The sequence below is a fragment of the Pan troglodytes genome, chromosome 7, assembly GCF_028858775.2.
Source record: "Pan troglodytes isolate AG18354 chromosome 7, NHGRI_mPanTro3-v2.0_pri, whole genome shotgun sequence".
Lineage (NCBI taxonomy): Eukaryota > Metazoa > Chordata > Mammalia > Primates > Hominidae > Pan > Pan troglodytes.
Window position 1 is genome coordinate 128716362 of NC_072405.2, and position 13717 is coordinate 128730078.

A 13717-nucleotide genomic window follows, 5' to 3' on the forward strand; every position below is an offset into this window, starting at 1 on the left:
CAATACAAAGCATCCAGATCATTTCTGTATCTTGCTTCTAATGAAAAGAAAATGTGTTTGCAGAAAATATTCCTAGAGTTCTCCCTTATTCATAGAGTACTTTGAAAACTGAACATGGCTGAAAGTGTGAATTTATAACATTTCAGATTTTCTTTGATCGTAAAGCAATAGTCTTACTGGTTCCTTTTCGCCTCAGGTCCTACATATTTCTGCATTGGATTATGACAGATCTGGGCTTTATTTATTTTAGAGACAGGGTTTGGCTCTGTCACTCAGACTGGAGTGCAATCATAGCTCACTGTAGCCTTGAACTCCTAGGCTCAAGTGATCCTCCTGCCTGTGCCTCACAAGTGACTGGAACTATAGGTGTGTGCCACAAACTCCCTTCTTCTTCTTCTTCTTTTTTTTTTTTTTTGTATAATCAGGGTCTCACTATGTTTCCCTGGCTGGTCTCGAACTTTGGCCTCATGCGATCCTCTCACCTCTGCCTCCCAAAATGCTGGGATTACAGGTACGAGCCACCGTGTCCAGCCAAGGGCTTCATGTAAAAGATCAAAAAATTAAAAAACTCATGAGGAGTTTTTAGATATGTGAGAACTCACTTTTAAAGTGAGTTAAGTCATGGAATGCATTGCTGGGATTGAACACACATACACAACCTTTGAAGATACTGGAGATTGCTCAAATATCTACTAAATGTGCTTCTGTATTTAACCTTGAGATTTTATTTTCAGAATGTCTCTCATAACTTACACATGTATCCACACGATTTTCAATCTAATTTTTAAGATGAAAGTGAGCTTACTTGAGGGTGATTTACATTTCCTTTATTTCTTCCTTATAAATTATATGTTAAGCTTAATATTCTGATTTACAGAGCTCAGTTTCCTTGTCTTTCCATAAGAAAAAGGCATGTTTCCAAGGTTTTATTCTAAACAATCCACTGCATTTAATTATGAAAACCTATTGAACTTAGGGAAGTTAGAGAAGAAAAAAAATCACACACCACAAAAGGAAATAATTTGGTATTACAAAATCATTGAAATTAGAGATAGAAAAGGCTTATTAGATCATATATCAAAGAAAGTGCATGCATTTGACACTCAGATTTAATATGCCAGAGATGTTGGGTCACCGGAGGTACTTCTGAGGTTTTGATAAAGTACAGAAACTAAAAAAGAACATTTAAGGAGCAGAGCCCTTAATAAAAGGCAAGATCGAAGTATGAGAGAGAAATATGTAAGATGCAAAGAAAAGGTAGATGGAGAAATAACACTGAAACATCATGGAGAAAACACTTTTTCCATGTTTTCTGCATAGAAATGTAAACAGTGACAAAATGTCCAAGGACTGAGGCTTATAAGGGAACTGCTCTAGCCAGAAAAGCCCCTTATGGGGTCAAAGACTGAAGGCTGTTATTGTGTGGATAACACCCCAACCTTTTATCTATGGAATGTCATTTAACCCTTAGAGATTCCTGGCCTTGTTTTCCTTCTAGTTAAGAGCAATGGGCAGCCATAAATATTCTCCTGTGTGTGTTGGGAGAAAACAAGGGAGGAGATATGGCAGAAGGAGCCCTGTCTGATAATGTAAAAGCATGAAAGAACAGATGCTGGCATTCACTAAGACAATCAGAGCAGAATTACCCCAAAATATTAAGCATCTTCAGATTCCACTATATGACCTCTGATAACACAAATCCTTGGTAAGCCATCATCTTATTGATCTTTTATTGTTTTTCTTCATGCACACACACAAAAAATCTGATGCTAAAAACTAGTTGCTGCATGTTGCCCAAAATAGAGAAGCCAGCCAGAATACATAGTGAAGTTGGGTAAAAACTTGCTGATAAGCAATATCTAAAACTTACCCAAATCCCTGTCAAGAGTCTACCCACACAGCCTGCACTGTGAATTGGGTACTAAGCTTCTCTCGTGATTTATCACATATCTTCACACAAACAAGGCATCACAAATATCTGTCTGTGAAGGGAGTGCTGCATCTTCATGACAGCCTTCCAGTTCAGTTTCTTCAAATTCAAGAGTATTTCCTAATTTCAACCAGGTCACTGTTGCAACTGGGCTAATGAAAACAAAGAGAAAGGAATAAAAATATGTCCTAACTTGCACAAATTGGGCTAATTCTCAGTGAAAAGGGGGAATAAAGTCTGATATACTTTTATAAATATTATGTACAGTCTGTGTGTGTGTGGTGTATTTTTTTTTAATAAGAGGCTGTATGGCAGAGTGGGTAAGAGTAGGATTAGGGAATAAGAATCCCTGGATTTAAATTCTAGCTGTTTCACTTATTAGCTTGGTAAATTGGAACATTATCTTAAGCTCCTTTATCCTAAGTTTCTAAAATAAAAAAAAATTATAGTAGTAGTTCTTTAACAAGGTAGTCATGAAAATGAGGATTAAATTCGATGATCCATATACACTTAGTACTTGCCACACAGGAAGGCCCTAGTAAGAGCTGCATTAAACTAAAAACAAAAACAAAACAAAACCCTAGTTTCTTAAAATAGATTGTGAATATCTGGAGAACATGACCTTACAGGGTCAACTTTAAAGAATGAGATTTGTCAGGTCTATCATGACATAATACAATGAAGTGCACCAGAGAAATAAATCAGAGGGAGAGGAAGCTCTGGAGAGGTAGAGAAACAACATTGTCATCCTTGTACAAAAAAGAGCGATTAACTTGAATCTAGATGGCCATAGCATTCTTGATGACAAAGGTATTTCCATATCTTTGCAATAGAGACAATATACTGCCTTTGGTTTCCAGCAATATAAGTCTCAGTGTCATGTGTTTTGCTTGATAGATTTTTGGTACCTTTATTTTTTCTTGAGACAGGGTTTTGCTTTGTCCCCAGGCTGGAGTGCAGTGGTACGATTGATTCTGGCTCACTGCAGCCTCGACCTGCGGGGCACAAGCAGTCCTTCCATCTCAACCTCCCGAGTAGCTGGGACTATGGGCATGTGCCACAATGCCCAGCTAAGTTTTAAAACTTTTTGTAGAGATGCAGTCTCACTACATTGCCTAAGCTGGTCTAGAACTCCTGGGCTCAAGTGATTATCTCACCTTAGCCTCCCAAAGTGCTAGGATTACATGCATGAGCTACCATGCCTAGCTGATTGTTGTTATTTACCTTGCTTGGTATTCTCTGAGTTTCTTGGATTTGTGCTTTGATATCTGCAATAATTTTGCAAAATTCTTGGCCTCCTGAAGAAAGTTCAAATACTTTTTTGGTCTCATTCTTTCTTTTTTCCATCTGGAATTCCAATTACCCATATGCTAGACCATTTGATGTGATAGGTGGTTGAAACAGTCTGAGACAGTCCTGATTTCAAAGCACCTCGATAGTTTGCCTGAAAATGCAGTCATCATAGATTGAACCCACTTTTTCTTAACTTCCATTTGGAGTTTGTGTTATTAAAAAGTTTAAGTAGTGGCATACAAACATTAATGCCATAAGAGTTACCAAAGGAGTGGTATATATGCAGATTTCATGGGCCAGAATTCTGACTAAGTGACTCTAGTGTGAGGCCTGGGAAAATGTATCTTTAACAAGCACCATAAATGAGGCTGAGAAAGGGTCATCTGGGGATTTTACTTAGAGAAATATCAGCTCTACAAGTCCATTACTTTTTTTTCTACTTGTAATACCCTTTTTATGTTTTTATTATTTTTAAGAGACAGGGTCTTGCTATGTGAGGCCAGGCCTGGTCTTGAACTCCTGGGCTCAAGTAATTCTCCCACCATAACCTCCCAAAGTGTTGGGGCTACAGGCATGAACCACCATGCCCAGCCTACTAATGGTACCCTTATAAGCTCTTCCTGAACCTGTACTTTCTTTCATTCATCTTAAAACTGTCTTATTTAATTCATGAATGGATTATTCTTACAACTGCACCAGAATGGATAAAAGTAAAAACACTGACAATCCCAAGTGTTGACAAGGATGTGGAGAAACTGGAACTATCCTACAATACTGGTCAAAGCATAAACTGAAATAATCTCTTTTGAAAACTTTGGAGTACCTATTAAGCTAAATATACACAAGACCCAACGATTCCATTTCGAAAACGAGTGCTCATTTTCACCAGAAGTCATGTACAAGAAAGTTCATGACAGCTTTACTGGAAATAATCCAATGTCCCTCAGCAATAGAATGGATAAATTAAAATATAATTACACAATGGAATGTTTCAACAATGAACAACAAAAACTACAGCCATACTCAACACCAATAAATCTGACAGACGAAATGTTAAGTGGAAAAAAACCAGGTATAAAAAAAGTTAATGAAAAAGCAAAAGCGATCTACAGTGGCAGAGGTTAGAATAGTGGTTACCTTGGAAGACGTCAACTGGAAGGATGCACATGGGAGCCGCTGGGGTTCTAGAAATAGTCTTATGTCTAGATCTGAGTAAGGTTTACATAAGTGTATGCACATCTGTAAAAATTTATTGAGCTGTACCTAAGATTTGTATACTTTACTATTTATAAGTTATACCAGAAAACAAAGAAAGAAAAGGAAGGGAGGGAGAGAGAAAGGAGGGGAAAAAATGGAAAGGAAAGATAAATCATTTTGTCCTAGAATTTGAAAGTGTGAAAAAGTTTAAAACCCCTTTGGGTCCTTGCCATTAATGGTGTCACAGACTTTATGATGTCCCTTCTCAGCTGTCATATTTCCAGGCTATAAAGAAAGCCTAGGGGGAGATAATATTTTCTGTAAATAAATGTTAACAGTAGATGGAAATCATATGTGCAAACAGATAACAAGAAAAATATTGTTTACTTTTTTTTGGTTTTCCCTCTATGGCCAGTCATAAAAAATATTTTCCACAGAAGAATACAGCAAGGTTCAATGACAACAGGAGGCTGAGAAATGTTGGTTTAACCAGGTTATATAAGCTGGATTGAACCAAATCTAAGTATTTTCCTCCTACTACAAAAGAGAAGAGTCTTAAACAGGATAAATACATAGGACCCTCCCTGACATGCCTCTCTCTAATATTTCTTATCAGGAAATTAGATTCAAACAAACACTATGGATTCTTTTTTTTTTAAATGGTAGAAATATATAACATAATTTACCATCTTAACCATTTTATTTTTATTTTTTAAAATTTATTTTTGAGATGCAGTCTTGCTCTGTCACCCAGGCTGGAGTGCAGTGGTGCGATCTCACCTCACTGCAACTTCTGCCTCCTGGGTTCAAGCGATTCTTCTGTCTCAGCCTCCTGAGTAGCTGGGATTACAGGTGCCAACCACCACACCTGGCTAATTTTTGTATTTTTAGTAGAGACGGGGTTTTGCCATGTTGGCCAGGCTAGTCTCGAACACCTGACCTCAGGTGATCCACCTGCCTCGGCCTCCCAAAGTGCTAGGATTACAGTCATGAGGTACTGTGCCCAACCTCTTAACCATTTTAAAGTGGACAACTCAGTAGTGTTAACTATATTCACCATCATTGTACAACAAATATCCAAAAATTTTTTCACGTTGCAAAGCTGAAACTCTATGCCCACTGGATAACAACTCCCTAGGCCCTGGCAACTACCATTATACTTTGTTTCTTTAAGTTGGATTACACTAGGTACCTCATATAAGTGAAATCATGCAGTATGTGTCTTTTTGTGACTGGCTTATTTGACTTAGCATAATGTCCTCGAGGTTCACCCATGTTGTAGCATGTAACAGAATTTCCTTCATTTTAAAGCTTAACAATATTCCATTTTGTGTGTGTGTGTGTGTGTGTGTGTGTGTGTGTGTGTGTGTGTGTGTGTCCACATTTTCTTTATTTAGTCATTTGTTGATGGACATTTGGGTTACTTTTACATCTTGGCTATTGTGAATAATGCTGCAATAAACATGGCAAAATCTCAGGAATTACCACTAAAGAACTTATCCAAGTAACAAAAAACCACTTGTTCCCCCAAAACTATTGAAATAAAAAAATAACTATTAAGTAACAACAACAACAACAACAACAAAACCATGGGTGTACAAATATTTCTTCAAGGTTCTGGTTTCAATTCTTTTAAATATGTATTCAAGAATGGGACTGATGGATCATATGGGAATTCTATTTTTAATTTTTTGAGGAATCACCTGTTGATTTCCATAGCAGCTGCACTATTTTACAATCTCAACAGTAGACAAAGTTTCCAATTTCTCCACATCCTTGTTGACACTTGTAATTTTCTGTTTTTCAATAGTCGCCATCCTAATGGCCATGAAGTGACATATCATCAAGGTTTTGATTATTATTTCTCTAATGATTAGTGATATATATTAAGCATCTTTTCATATGCAGGTAACACTATGCATTCTTCAGGAAAATAAATCACACAATGATCAAGTAAACCCAGAGGGGAAAATGCTGGTAGAAGAAGGAGGTTAGCCCTATTTTTGCATTCATTAAGCTAGGAAGAACTATGTATGGACAAATGCCTCAGCCTTTATTTATTTATTTTTAAACTAACCAACTAGGAATCTCCTCCTCTTTGACAAATGTCATTTGGAAAGACAGTCAGTGAAGTGGGTCCCGGGTGATTTTTGGTGACAGTTTCCCATTGCTGCTTCCAGATTATTATCAACCCATTATCATAAAAGACATCCTTTCCCTTTGGTGTTATGCCTTCCTCCAATTGCACCTTTGCCCCTTTTTTCATTTGACAGCTTTTCAGTTAGTCACTCACATTCCCTGAGGAACATGGATCACAGACTGATTTTAATCTCAAATCCTACTCTCTATCATACAAATGAACCTACTATCTTACTATTAACCCTTTTCAACTACCCACCCCCATAGCCATACTCTGGACTTTGTTCTCACTGTGAATGATTCGAGCTCTTAAAGTTGAAACTTTATCACAACCTCCTATGTGCCCAGCTGTTCTCACTCCAGCTAATCCTGTCCTTTCACTGTATATACACTCAAGTTCCCCGTACCTCCTCTTTACCCAAGCTTATACACTTCCTCCCGAGTTCGCTTTTTCACTCCAGTCCTACACTTAACTCCATACCAGACTCCCTTGATAAGTATCCTCAAATTCAGTGCCCCTTGTATACATGCTACAAAAGACGAGATAAATGTCAAAGACTACACCATCTGCTTTCTCAATCTACACACCACTGGAGAGAAATTTCAATAGTGTGCAGACTGTTGCCAGTACAAGTTAAGTCATGGTCTCTATCCTCACCTAGACGTCAAACCCGCTCAGCAGTTCTTTGTGAGTGTCTTCCCAACTCTGCAACTTTATTCCAAATTCTACAGGATCATCAGCCTCCGTATCTAACCACTACCTGCCATCGCTTTCAGAGAGAAGTGTTCTGCTTTGGGACGGAGGTAGACAGAATAGTCAAGTTTTCACCTTCTTAATAAGGATTCTGGAAGAAGCAAGGTAGTCTGCTATCTTGGTTCTTCCAACTTAACAAGCTGTTTTGTTTTAGCAACTCTATTCCATAAAACATCATTCTTAATAAATACTAACTGCTTTTAGTTTTAAAAGCTCCATTATTTGCTAATTTAAAAAACAATCCACTCAGTTAACCATCAAGAATTATTTTACTTCAAACAAAGATCAAAAGGCCATAGTGGCTCAAAGGAACATAGGAAAAGCCTCTGCGTCAGAATTTTTAAATTTAATCCCAGGGTAGTTATGTCTTCTCTATGTGGCCTTTAGCTCACTTTGCCTTAGCTCTCCTACTAAAAAGAGCAAAGAAGATATTAATCCTGCTAACTCAACTTAGCTAATTATTGAAAAAATTAATTTTTTTTTTTGAGACAGAGTCCCACTCTGTCGCCCAGGCTGGAGTGCAGTGGCGAAGTCTTGGCCCACTCCAACCTCCACCTCCCGGGTTCAAGCAATTCTCCAGTCTCAGCCTCCCGAGTTGCTGGGACTACAGGTGCACACCACCATGCCCGGCTAAGAAAAAATTCAATTACTTATGGGGCTGTTGTGAAATGTAATATCCAAGAAATCAAGATGAAGTTACAAATGGGAAGGGTGCGGAGGGGAGGAAAAACTGTTAATCTTCACTGACACAGAAAGTTAATTTTTCAAATCAGCCTCCAGTGGGAATGCAATTTATAGGAAAATAAGTCCTAATCTTCCACAACGTTTTGACTAGATCATTGACGAGATGGGTTTTTGAGAACAACTGTGTTTCTACAATTTTCTTTTTGCTACAGATGGAGCAATATCATTGTTTATTCAGCAAATACCGAGTACCTACTTGTATCATTCTGGTTTTTAAAGATTTATTAGCCCAATATATGTTTATTGAATGTCCCCTATGTCAACTGCTTCACCGCTTTCATTATGGTGTGTATTTGTACCCTGGAGTTGGGGGTGGGGGGTGGGAGTGCCAGATGATTCATTAGGATATGACAAGGAAATAGACTGTATATTAAAATTTATTTACTTTTTATCTAAAGAAATAAGATTAGTTGGAAGGTCAGGATGTATAAAGTATTCCCAAGAGAGGTGATAAATCCACAGGCTTAAGGTGAAGGCAGTGTTGGCCACACTCACTGGCTCCTGATCAGTACTGGGATGTACTACTTACATGTACCTGGCTAAATGGCTTATAATATCTAGTTTTGACTAAATTGGCTCACATAAAATAGACTCAAAGTTAAAATAGTTCTTGAAAACCAGTAAGATAATGAGGCTGGCACATTTCACTCCAAAGTAAAACATTTAATTAGCTGCACTGATCATGTAAAAGCAACAATAATGTTCCACTCTTTAAGAAGATGGCCTCTGCATTCAAAATTATCAAGAAAGACTAATTTATATGTTTATTTTATCCACCATTGTTAACTATGAATGTCATCATAAAGTACACGTATATCTTTTTGGCTTAAAAAGTTAGCTAGTAATAATATGAATACATCACAATTTGCAAGATATGTAAGAATATTTTGTCTTTCAAGATCCATTTATTTTTCTATTTAGAAATGTTTTTCCATGAACATAATAATGAGGTTATTTCTTGATAAAGAGTATATCTAAGGCTATTTACACATATTAAGGGTACATGTTCAAAACTGTTTACACACTGGGATGTGTGATAAACAAATGAAAATGCATGAAAGAGACTGTAGAAAATGAAGGTTGAAAGGGAGAGAGTTGTCCTATTTCTCACTGACTACAAAGGAGTAGGGTCAGTCTAAGCTCAAGTCCAGATATTTTTCCAAGGCTATGAAAAATTTCTCATATGGAATATTACCTGCATTAATGGTCCATACAGTGGTTTTAAAACACAGACCTGAATACTTTGACATTTCTCTCATCAAGAGTTAGGGACGATATCTCCTGCTTCTTGGATCTGAGTGGGTTTGTGTTTTAACTATTAGACTTTGCTGTCCACAAAAGCCAATCACCATCTTCCTGGTAGTTGTGGGTGTTTGCTATGTTAGGAGGAAGATACCCACTACAGAAGAAGCTCAATTATCCTGAGACAGTCATGTGTGAAAGGCCATGTGCAGGTAAATGTTTCTGGCTAAGTCAAATCTTCTGAGCCATATAGCTAAGTGAGGCTTTAGTCTGTCAGCCAGGTGAATACCCGAGAATGGCTTCAGTTAACATTACAAGGTTCAGAAGAATCACTCAGCAGAGCCTATCTGAAGTTCCTTACTGATAAAAATCTCTGCAATATGAAAATATGGCTCCTTTTCAAGGCTACAACATTTTGGGGTTCTTTGTTATATAGCAATAAATAACTTTGACAGAATTTGTTATCAGAAGTGATGTGTTAATAAACTAAAACCTAAACAGGTGGCATTAACTTCGACATGAGGCAGTGGGTAAAAGATGAGAAAAACTTGAGGAATCTTTCAGTGAGAAAAGTGAGGAAAATGTCATCAGTAAGTAAGAAAAGTATTATTGGAGGCTAGAGGAAAGAAGACTCATAAGTGGTAGACATTTTAGAAACACTGTTGAGTATAGTATTGTAGAAAACATAAAATGTGCTAATGATATGAAGAATCTAAGTACATTTCCAGAAGAATATCAAAAGTTTCTTTGAACTGTGTTTTGTACGTTACAGGAAAAGACAGATGAGTTAAAAAAGGAAATTTGCAATTTTCAAGCACAATTTAGAGAAAGAAATAAAGGAGGCATTTACTCCTTGCTTAGTTCAAAAATAAAACTATTTCTTAACTCCACTGCTTCCCAGCAAACATCATCAAAGTAAGAAAGGGTTTAATTAAGGGCAAGAAGATCAAGTCCAGGATGCTGTGAGAATGATGTAGGGTCACAGTGAGTGTGGACTCAGGGTATGACTATGAAACTACTTTTTAACATGTCAGAAGATTTAAGGGAGTATGTCATTGATCATTCTAGTAAAAATAAAAGCATCACAGGGATTTAAAAGAGTGTGACTTATAAATTATGTTTTAAAAGTAGGGCTTTGAAAACTCTTAAGGGCATTGTCCCAAAGCAGTCTCACAGGGGACCCACAATAGTTAAAGGAATACATATTTTGAAGATTTTTATGCATGTTTCTTTGTCTAATAGAGTGAATTCCAATAAGATTCCTGGAAAATCCACTAAGTTTTAAAGAGAACTGTATTGAAAGAGTATACTGACAGCTTGGACTAAAAGGGTTAGATACAGTATAAAGGGGGGCTTTGAACTCCTGAAATTCTACGGGGAGGGCTAAAAACACTGTGCGACAATTACTCAGCTATAAACAGAGGCTGTTTCTTGTGAAAAAGGAAAAATGACTCAAATGGTATAACAACAAGTCTACAACAAGAGTTGGTCAACTACAGCCTATGGGCCAAATTTGGGCAGTGTCCTGGTTGTATATGTCCAGTGATCTAAGGATTTTATATATTTTTAAAGGATTGTTTTAAAAAGAATAAATTTCAACAAAGACCATATGTGGCAAACAAAGCCTAAACATTTACTATCTAGCACTTCATAGAAAAAGTTTACTAGCCCTCACCTAGAGGGTAAAGCCAAGAAACATAGAGAATCATTCCCAGGAATCAGTAATGGGCCGTGATCATAGCTGGTAGCCTGGGCCTGGCGAGGTTTCAGAATTAACACAGACCTGTGTCTTTTGTGGTTAACCTATGCCTATTCCTTCATTTTATGTTGGAGGACAGATAGTTCACTGATATTCAGATTGAGAGGAACTATACCTAAGGAATGGCATCTTATTGGAAATTTCATCTCAACCAGTACCTGATTTAGATAACAAGCCTGGACCTTGTGTCTGAGCTTGATACAGTAATGAGATGGGTCTTGAGGTGGGGGGGGGGGGGTCTTCCGAGGAGCTGAGAATAACTTATACATAAAATAGAAACAGTTTGTTGCTTGAGCAATGATTTGAAGACGTCTGAAAATTCTTTTATATTCCTTCTATAGAAAAGTGATGTCTGTGTCCCTTCTCCTGGAAGTCGGGAGCATGGAGGATTTGTGTCTGCTCTAACATATGGAGTATAGCAAAGGTTACTGCATACATTCCCAGACTAGGTCAGAAAAGGCCATGCAGTTCCTGTCTAATTTTACTCTGGATGCTGTCTTGGACCTTCTAGGGCAGTCCGTCTACCAGCTGAGGTACCACTGATATCATTAGGATGAGTAAATTCCTTAGCCAAATCCTTCCTGAAATCTTAACTCACAGAATGTAGGAAATATAATAAAATGGTTGTCATTTTAAGCTACTAAGTTTTGGAGCATTTTGTTTTGCAGCAATAAGTAGCTGAAACAGTTCACTATGGATGTACAGAATATGCTTGGCAGTGGGGTGGTACTGGGGCCCTAGCTATGTGACATGCTTTGGCCAATGGAATGCTGGCAAATGTGACACAAGTAGAGGCTTGAAAAGGACACGCAAGATTGGGATTCTCTTCTCTGGCACCTCCACACCATTGCTATGAGAAGGTATACCTGGGCCAGTCTGCTGGAGGGGAAGAAGCAAAGCAGAGGACCCCAATTGTTCCCAACATACTGGTAGAGTCTGTCCTACATAAATCAACAGCCAGCTGCCTCACAGACAAGTGACGGAGCCCAGCCAAGACCAGAAGGTCCACTCAGCAAATGTAGCCTAAATCACCAGGAGACAAACTTGTGAGCTAATTAATTATTTATTGTTTTAAGCCACTCATTTTGGAGGGTGTGTGTTATGTACCATTTCAGTAGCAATAGACAGTACAATAAAGATTTTTATTGCAAGGTGCTTTCCTCGTAAAAACACTGTTTCTAATCATAGAGTTGTGTGGACTGTCTCTAATACACTTGGCATATTTAATCTGCTATTTTATCTTAGGCTGCCTTTTCCTTCCAGAATGTCCTTTACCTTCTTTCTGCCTTTCCTAATCCTACATAGCCTTAATGGCCTAGCTTAAATTCTGCAACCTTAGAATCAGCCTAGAGCACTGCATCCACAATGGTCTTATCTCTGGATTCTTGTAGAATTCATTTCATATATAATTCTCTTGACAATTAACTGTAGATTGCTTTGAGATCTATTTAACTTACTTTTGGGTTTCATTTCTCCCTACCTATATTTTGAGATCCCTGAAGACAAGTGTCTTGTGTCATACTACTTCTCACCCTTCATCCCAGGCTCTATGGCATGTAGCCCAGTTTAAAGCACGTAATAGGTGTTCAGTAAATATAGGAAGAAGGCAAAGAAGAAGCTATAGCTCTTGAAAGGATCTTAGACAGGGGGAGTCAACGAAATACACATTTTATAACATTGCTTATAGTCATTTCTATTACTTCAAATTTGAAAGATAATAGAACCCATTATGAAAGATAATTGAGCAATTTGGTGCAGGGTCAGGGGGTGGGAGGAAAATCTGCTGAAATCTTGAATATTTTCAGTGAATCACAGTGTTTATGGGTAAAAAGGTATTAAACAATTGCTGTCAGGCTTGACTATCTGCCAAATGACTGATCATAATGGCATAGCTGTATTTCCCAACTTGGAGATTTTGCAAGTTATTAATAAACTGTGCAATATTTACCAGGTGTTTGGTTAACGCATGCTTATATAAAGAGTTAGCAAATATTTATATTCCACAGAAATCCTCCCACTGTATTTAGACATTTGAAAAAGAAGAATCATTTTCCTTTAAATAATTGTATTTCTTATGAAAGGGCATTGTATTTCCAAGAATCATAACAAGTGTTACTCTGCATCTTTTTGTCTCATCTTTCCTTCCATGGATAATGGGGAAGCTGAATTAGAGCAGTCACCTGCCAAAAATCACATTTTAGTGACAATGTACCACATCTAATTTTTTTTAAAAAAGGAGAAATAGGAAATAATCTTTTAACATCTGTTGAGAAAAAAAGAGAGTTTTCTTTATACCCAATCTACTTTAATTTTACTTTCAAGGAAAGGTAAGCACATGTATTAATTTATCTTTCCTCTTCATTTTGAGTAGGATTTAGCCAGTCCTTATATCCAGAAATTTAAAATGAGGCTAAATATGTATTCCATCATTGTAATAGACTTGTGATGAAGGGGAAGAGTTTGGTGGTGGGGTAGGGATTATCTTCTGAAGCCTAGTAAAGGATGGCAGTAATCCCTTTCATATTAGTCATAAAAAATTGGCATTGCTTGTATGGCAGTATGAGATAGGTTTGAATAACCCTATCCGCAAAGAATTTTCTAATTAAAAGTACAAGTCTAAAGCCCAGCTTCTGGTGTTCTCCTGACCTAGTGGCGACAC

General features: G+C 37.4%; 1 protein-coding gene across 9 annotated transcripts in view; it reads right to left on the bottom strand.

The window, feature by feature from the left end:
• SAMD12 (sterile alpha motif domain containing 12) overlaps window positions 1–13717 on the bottom strand; it is a 492602-nt gene that overhangs the window by 269923 nt on the left and 208962 nt on the right. The gene's annotated exons all lie outside the window — the stretch shown is intronic.